General features: G+C 46.9%; 1 pseudogene; it reads right to left on the reverse strand.

Annotated features, from left to right (window-relative positions):
• Positions 1-7,260: 7,260 nt before the first annotated feature.
• Positions 7,261-7,998, reverse strand: LOC125356341 (annotated as a pseudogene).
• Between the last annotated feature and the right edge of the window lie 645 nt (positions 7,999-8,643).

Raw genomic sequence — 8,643 nt, forward strand, 5'->3', positions numbered from 1 at the left:
TGGGCGTCTGCTGCCCCAATAATGATATCCATATAGACATATAAAATAATATCTGACTGGCTCTGCAGAGGTTGAAGGACTTGTGACACATAATGTTGACAGAAGGCTGGACTATTAGCCATGCCCTGAGGTAAGACTACCCACTCATACCTTTGGTCTGGTCCCTAGAAGTTAACCGAGGGGACGGAGAAGGCAAACTTCTCATAGTCCTGTGAGTCAAGGGGAATGGAAAAGAAACAGTCCTTGATGTCAATTACAATGAAAATCCGATCCCGAGGAATGGAGGGGATCCATGGCAGCCCCTGTAAAGGGGTGCCTGCGGGAATTATCCGCTCATTAATTTTTCTTAGGTCCTGTAACATCTTCCATTTACCTGAGGCCTTTTGTATAACAAACACAGGGCTGTTCCAAGGGCTTAACGAGGGTCTAATATGCCCTAGGGACAGTTGTTCTGATATTTCCTTCAATCTTTCTAACTTGTTTGAGGAGAGTGGCCACTGTTCCACCCACATTGGGGGACCCAGGAGTCATCGAATGGCCGGGACGGTAGGAACAGTGGCCCTTAGAATTGGGGGTGAGGCCCTGTAGAAGAAACGGGAGCCTCCTGCCCCGGGACCTTGAAAGGAGGCACTCCCTGATAGTCGCTAGGATCACCTGACAAGCTAAGACCTGTGGTGATCAAGGCCTCAGCTTCCCCTAAAATATCCTGTCCTAGCAGATTATCTGTTAAGCCTGTCATTACCAGGGGAAGCACTTCTCCCTTATTGCCGTCCACATCATTCCAGGCAAGCCAGTCCCGGGTTACTTCACTCCCAGCTTCACCCCCCACCCCTGACGTCTGAGGCCCAGGGGTCAGCTGCCACCACGGGGGAACCTCCTCTTTTCTTAGTATAGTCCGGTCTGCTCCAGTGTCAATTAATCATTGGAACCTTTTTCCGGCTATAACAATTTCTGTTTTGGGCCTAATTCCCGGGACTATTGGGACTGCCCAGTGGGCCTCAGGCCGGTCCCTAGGCTGGTCACTAGATTGGTTGCCTCCTTTGGGTGACAGGGCTAGAGGGTGCCCCACCTCTAGTTTAAAGGCTTCCCCCCAGCATCAAATCTGGACTTGCAATCCCTTTGCCAATGAAATCCCTTCTTGCTCCAGGGACAAAGTGTTTTAGGTAGTACCGTAGCCTGGCCTGAGGGTTGTCCTCGTGGGGCATGAGGCTATATGAGGCCTAAAGGACACTCCCTCTTAAGGTGGCTCTGGCCGCCACATCCATAACAGCGAAGCAGTCAGCAACTGTGTCTGGTGGACCTGAGTACTGATATCCTGACAGGCAAATACCCAGCTTTCCATAGGCCTATCCTTCATTCCTGCACAAGCTAGTTTGTGGTCTGGGGTCATTCCGTCCCACACCAGGGCCCTGACAAGTTGGTCCAGCTGGGACCCAGGAGCCTTCTCCTGAAAACTTCACCCTCTCAATAAAGGCGGCAAGGTCTTCTGTTGCCCCTTGAGTAACTGCTATTGTCAGGGTCTTTGAGGACCCCTTCCCTAAGCTTTTCCATGCCATCAATCCCAGGATCCACACCTGCTCCCGATAGGGGGCAGGAAGAGCGGCCTGTTGAAGGTATGTAGCATGCGGACCAGTGGGCCCAAACAGCATTTCAAAGGTTACAGGAATTTTGGCAGCTCGATTTCTCTCAGCCTGGGCACAGCACGCATTCCTAAAAGAGTCACACCAGTGTAGGTACTGTGTTCTAGAAAGCAGGATCTGACCTAAGCACCTCCATGCCTAGGCGGTGGAAAATTGGTGAGCCAAGCCACAGAGGAGGGCCTGGGCCCAAGCAGAGTTTGGTCCCCTTTCAGCGACCACTTTTCTAAATTCTCGGAAGTCCTTGGCCTCCCAAGGTTCCCACCCGTTTGAGATGCATCCCAGTTCAAAATCTGCCAGGGCGTCCGTGCTCGGTGAGCGAGCGCCATGGCAGCTGCAGAGCAGGAGCTCGTTGGGCTTTCTCGGGTCCCTACGAGCCAGGGTGGAGTGTCGGGTGGGGAAGGGGTGGTGTGACGGCAGAAGCTGTCGCCTACACCACTCCTCCACCGCGTGTCTCGGTAGCACGGCATCTGGTCCGGGACCCTGGAGGCCAGGCCCATAATCGAGATGGGGCTAATGCTCATCCGCGGGTCCATGGGAGCGGGGCATTGAGCCCTCCTCCTCATGGTCCGTGGGAGGGCCGTCTCCCTCCCCTTCAGGACTCTCCTTTGCAGCCCTTTCCTGAACCCATGGGTTCTCTCCTGATGGGTCTGGGAAAAGGCAGACTTTAAGAGATTTAATGATTTGGAAGATCACAAGGGGGAGTTCCTCTCCCAAGTCAAATTCCTTGCCTTCCAGTTCCCGCCACAGCCGGTCCCATGTTTCCCACTAGAGTGGGTTAGCTTTAATCAACCACGGGGCGGCACGGGCAGGTTCTCCCAAATCTGCGTGGCACAAGAGTCTGAAATATCCGGTCCAGTATTTTGGAGCATAAACCTTAATATTTTAACAGGAGGGTCGCTCCACTGACTTTGGGTTTGCCCCATAGGGATACTCTTACCTCCGTGAAGGGTTACTCGGCTCGCCAGTGGAGCTTCTAAGCCCCAGTTTCATCTGCCCCGCGTGGGCACCAGTCATGTTGGGACACTCGGCTCCGTGGGCTTCTCCCGCCAGCAGGAGGAGCAGGAATCGTATCCCAGGAGGAGAGCCAAGAGGAGGTAGAGCCGCAAAACCGCCCGCTGAGCCCCCTTTAAGTTTAAAGCAAGACTCAGGACACAGACATTTTCAGGGAGCTGTCTCACGAGCTTCTCTTTAATAAAGGGGAGGGCAATTACATTTATAGCAGTAGTGGCGGCGGGAAGGGGAGGGACTTGGAGCGCCTAGCTAGGTATTAGCCATTGGCTGATAAGCTGTCCATCCAAGGGCGGCACCCTAGGACCTCCTCCAAGGCTAACATCATGTCCTACAGAACCGCCTTCCCTGGGCTCAGCAGGCGCCATTGTGGCACACGTGCTTACAGACGAAAGGTGGGGCTGGTTTGGCTACCTCTTCTGGTTCCGGACCCGGAAGGGGGTAGGAGAGGCTAACAGCCACGCAGTCCCAGGGCGGGAGGAGAGGCAGCATCTCGGGACCGCCCTCTACCCCTCAATGCCAAGCTGATGCCCAACACAAACAGAAACATTAATAGATGATAGGCTGACTAAACTAAAAATAATTTCCCTTTTTAGGAAGATGGGACTGGGAGATATATGCAGCTTTAAAAGTCTTGTCTACAGTAGAGAGATCCTTATTTATTAGTCAAGTGGTATGTTCATGAATGTTCATTTAATTTATGCAATGTATTTTATATAATACATTTATGTAACTTTATATCATATAGTTTAGTGTATTGCATGTTTTTCAATGGTTTATTAGATTGCTGGACAGGTAAATATCTTTAACACTTATGAAGCAAAGCTTCTGTAAACATTAGGAGTCATATTTATCTGCCAGCCCTCATGCACAGGTACTAGAGGACATACTAGTCTGAGGCTAGCAGCAACAGAAGTAGCAATAGGATAAAGCCTTGTAGTTTTTTATGGATTTGAGAAATACTGTGGAGAAAGATGAGAAAAGAGACTCAGAGAAGTAGAGCTGTGGCTTAAGTGGTAAAACACTCCTTGAGCAAAAAAGCTGAGGGAGAGTCCAGGTCTTGAGTTCAAGCCTATGAAAAGCACAAAAAACGAGACTCAGAGAACCCAAATTTTATCAGCAAACAATTGAAGGAAGAGTTAATAATGCCTTGGAGGGATTGTTAATCTGTAACTCATGAATCATCTATGGAAAGTCAAATTATAGGCTTACTCCTATAATTCTAGCTAAGTAGGAGGCTGAGATCTGAGGATTGTGGTTTGAAGCCAGACAAGGCAGGGAAGTTTGAGGTTCTTATCTCCAATTCACCACTACAAAGCTGGAGCTGTGGCCCAAGTGGTAGAGTGCTAACCTTGAGCAAAAAAGTTCAGGGACAGCACTTAGGCCTTGACTTCAAGACTCGGGACTGGCACACACACAAAAATATGTCAACCCAGGCCAGTTGGTGAAAACATATAAATTAAAAAAATAAATGCATTACTTAAGAGTGCAAATAGAATATGTAAATGAAAGTATTATAGTAAATTTAAATGATATATGTAACTGATATCAGGACATCAGAGGTCTTACATATTAAGCAATACCATTCAGAGATATGACAACAGTGAGGACAAAATCAACCTAAATAATCTAAAAAGGAAAACACAGAATTTGAAAATAAGAAAGTTGTTTCTGAGGGCATGGATCAAGTGGTGGAGTACCTGTCTAGTAAGCAGAAAGGAAGGGAGGGAAAGAATGAGGAAGGGAAGGACAAGCAGACGTGATAGGGTGAAGGAGGAGAAAGGATGGCTGTCATGCCTTGACAGTATGGTTTGACATGGCCTCATATGGTCCATCAGTAGTAAATAAAAGTTGGTGGATCCGTATTGTGGAATAAATATGGCCTTTAAGAATGAAGGAAATTCTGATAGTAGCCACCACAAGATGAGTCAAAAACATGAAAGAAGCAAGACCCAAAAGAGCCATTCTGGTATGTCTCCACTTACATAAGATGCATAGACTAGACCAATTCAGAACCAAGGATGCCAGGGCAGAGGACAGATAAGACAGGAAGTTTCTCCTAGTGAGCATAATTCCTGTTTGTTTGGTTTGGTTTTTTGCCAGTGCTGGGGCTTGAACTCAGGGCCTGAGCACTGTCCCTGGCTTCTTTTTGCTCAAGGCTAGCACTCTACCACTTGAGCCATTGCGCCACTTCTGTTTTTTTCTATATATGTTCTTCTGAGGAATCGAACCCAGGGCTTCATGTATACGAGGCAAGCACTTTATCACTAGACCATATTCCCAGACCCTATAGTTCCTGTTTGGAAGGTTGAAAAAACCCACATTGATGACAGCTTTATAGTATTGCAAAGGTAATGAATATACTGATTGCACACTTTAAAATGGCTCATTGTATGTTGTGTCAATTTTGTCACAATAAAACAATACAAAGGACAGGTGGGGAAGGCTAAATGAGCTTGGGCTGGCAGATATGTTATGCACACACCCACAATCTCCAGCGTGCACACATAGAGGAGCTGGGCAGATACATAAGCCAGGGAAGAAAATTCAAAAACAAAAATGAAGGCCAGTTGAATGAACTGTTACACTAGTAACATAAGAAGGTATCGTAGTGTCTCTGTTATTACCACATTCAAAGCAAAATCTTGCTCTTCAGATTGAAAAAAATTGGTGATAACTGAATACAAGGGAAAACTTTAGAATCAGCTTCCTAGATTTTCTTCCTGCTGAAAGTCGAATGACCTTGTACATGCCCCCCTTTCTAATTTCTGGAAAACCAGCAGTGCTCCGCTCTACATTTGCACAAATGAATTCCTACAAATCTGCCTTTGGCCACTCCCCCAAACCTGTGCAGTTCAAGGGGTGCCACGTCCCATTGCCCACAATCCTAGTTCAGGCAAAAGCAATCTCTGCCTCCTCTCAACACCCTTTCCTTCTCATATGGCTCCACAGCCAGTGGGATTCAGCCTGCTTGGCCCAAGTTCAGGTCCCATAGGTACACAGTGACTTTTAGGTTCCAGTGGCAAGTGTCTAATATCATTAGTTTTCTTCCATGATAGACTATGGTGTCAAGCTGGCCAAAGGAATGCCTTTGAGGTGTCTGAGGCCAGAGGACTTGGGGTTCAGCATGGCCCCTCCCACTTTTCCTAGTGGCTTGGTGAAAGCAGATGATAGAGCTTCAACTCTCCATACAACTTTAATAGCTTTGTTCTCTCTTACCTTCTTTATCCTACTTAGGAGATTTTATTTCATTTAAAAATTTTTTATTATTGTAAAAGTGATATATGGAGGGGTCATAGTTACATGAGTCAGGAAGTGAGTACAGTTCTTTTTGAACCATGTCTCCCCTTACTGTCTCCCATTTTTTCCTGCTGTCCCCACCCACAAGATGTACAGTTCATTTTCCACATAGTGTCCAGTGAGTGCCACTGTTGTGTTCGTTCACCCTTTGTTCCACCTTTTCTGTGTCCCCCTTGACCCTTCCAAAGTCAAACAAGACAAAAGGAAAAGAAAAAAACAGCAGTATAAAAAAATCCCATTTCCTTTTCTTGGAGTTCATTTTGTAAACTTATGATTATATGCACATAGCTATTGAGCCTTTGTTCAATAGTGACCCACTGCCATGCATATCTTCCTTTGGAATGTCTAGAGACCTGTATAATTTGTCATGACCCAGTGTATATATGTGTGTATGTATATGTGTATGCAAAAATGTGTGTGTGTGTGTGTGTGTGTGTAGCTTAAATGTATCTAAACTCTTCTCGCCTTTCTAAAACTACTTTCAAAAGAAGTTCAGGTTTATAAGCTGGTGGTGTCTGATAACTATCACCTCAAGTACCAGATGTTTCTATCATCACCTATAAAACAGCAAGGCTCACAAGAACACATGATCAGGCCTGAGATATCCAGTACAATGACAGTCCCTGAGCATCTGTAGACAGCCGGGACCAGACTGGGTCCCAAAGATGGCAAATCTGTGACCTTTATCAATCTCACCAATTCTTCCCGGACCAGGAATCCCCTATTCCCAGCTCACTTGGATTTATGATAACCCAGGTGCCTAGATCTAACCAGCTCCACAAAGGTTTAACACATGTAGGTATCCCCATGAAAATCTCACCTGCTCCATGTGGATCTATATTGCTACCCCTCTAAAAAGATAGGAATAGAGTGGATTGTGGGTTGAGTGGCCCTTTCTCCCAGGGCCTCCTGCCTTTGCATCCTGCAGCTTCTGTAGTGCCATAGGCAGCTCTATTTCTCCCACTGGATCTCAGCTGTCTCCACATGAGACACCTATAGGTGCTTCAGTGACTTTGAACCCTGCCTGAGCTGATGTGCCTGGAACAAGTAAAAGCCTTGGTGGCCCTGGCACTTGAGTGGAACCAAGATGATTGTTTAGGTGTCTTCAGACCCTGAAGAGCTGCCAGGCTTAGACCAGCAGAAATTGCTCACCCTTAGAGACACAAACTAAACATTTGTTTTGTGTGTGTGTGTGTGTGTGTGTGTGTGTGTGTTTATTATGCAACATTACCAAGATGTTAGACAAATGAAGAAGTACCCCCAGAAAGCACCTACTGCCCACATTCTACCATCAAACACTTTGGACTCAGTGTTCATGAATAGAAAAATGTAATGCTTGGTAACATGGAAATATCACGGTTTACTTGTTGCCACAGCAAAAGCAAGGAATTCAATCACAGGTCTGTTTGTGAGGAGTGAGGTAATAAATGAAAATAATTAGAGAAGACTTCTGTAACTTTGAGATAGTAGTATAGAAGAACTGGCCTGTCTTTTGGAAGCCCGTGTCCTGGTAGAGGTCCAGTGTGGCATGCTGCAGCACACTGGTGACAAGGACTTCACTGTAACGGTGGTCCCTGGCAAACTGGAGGAGAGTCCTGACCAGGGCTTTGCCTATTCACTGTCTTCGGTGCTCCAAGGCCTCAGTGAGGTGTTGTAGTCTTACCTGCTTCTTTTGTGAAGGGGAATCCTTCACTGACTGAGCTCCCCACCATGCCCCCCACCTGCCCCCCACACTCAGCCACCCAGAAGCAGGAGCCACATGTGCTCAGTTATGTTGTGGTGATGTCAGCTAGGTCTGTTCAGGCTTTTGACTTGATGCTTTATCTAGAAAGGAACCATAGGAAAACTAAAAGGATGAGGCTGGAAATGAGAACCAGGAGCCGGAGACCAGGAGTAGAACAGGCATCCCAAGTAAAAGCAGGAGTGTTCTGGGCAGTATCAGCATGTGGTAGAAGGTGGTGGGGATGTGCTCCTCCATGCCACTGGAGAACAAGGCATGGACCCATGTGCGGTCGCTCTCCTGGTACTTGAGGATGTGATAAGGAGCCATGAGGAGATGTCTGTGTGTGAAAGACTGATGTTCCAGAGTCAAAACTACCCCTGCCTTCACAGCTCTGCTGCCCTGTAGAGGAAAGAGGAAGCCATGTAAGTTCCCTCTACAGCTCCCAGCCTCCTAGGAACCACGGAGGCCCTGCAGAAGATGTCTCTACTGTCATTCAAGAAGCCAGAAAACACAACTGTTAGGCATGGACCCAGAAACAGTGGAGTGGAAGGATTTTCTCTCTCCCTTTTTGGTAATGTCTATGACATGACACTTAATTTCTCTGAGTCTGTGTGTCTTCAGCTTACAACATGGTAAAATAACAGCTGCCTAGAGGCTGGGAATATGGCTTAGCAGTAGAGTACTCGCCTTGCATGCACGAAGTCCTGGGCTCGATTCTTCAGCGCCACATAAACAGAAAATTCTGGAACTGGTGCTGTGGCTCAAGAGGTAGAGTGCTAGCCTTAAGCAAAATGAAGCCAAAGACAGTGCTCGCAGGCCCTGAGTTCAAGCCTCAGAACTGGAAAAAAAATAAGTAACAGCTGCCTAATAGAGTTACATTAGAGAATAATAAAAATTACATTTAATTTAACTTTATGAAGAACTGACATGCAGGCCTGCTCCTCCATCCTCCTAATGCTGGAAGGCATTTCT

This window comes from Perognathus longimembris, chromosome 8 (genome assembly GCF_023159225.1).
Source record: "Perognathus longimembris pacificus isolate PPM17 chromosome 8, ASM2315922v1, whole genome shotgun sequence".
Classification (NCBI taxonomy): Eukaryota; Metazoa; Chordata; class Mammalia; order Rodentia; family Heteromyidae; genus Perognathus; species Perognathus longimembris.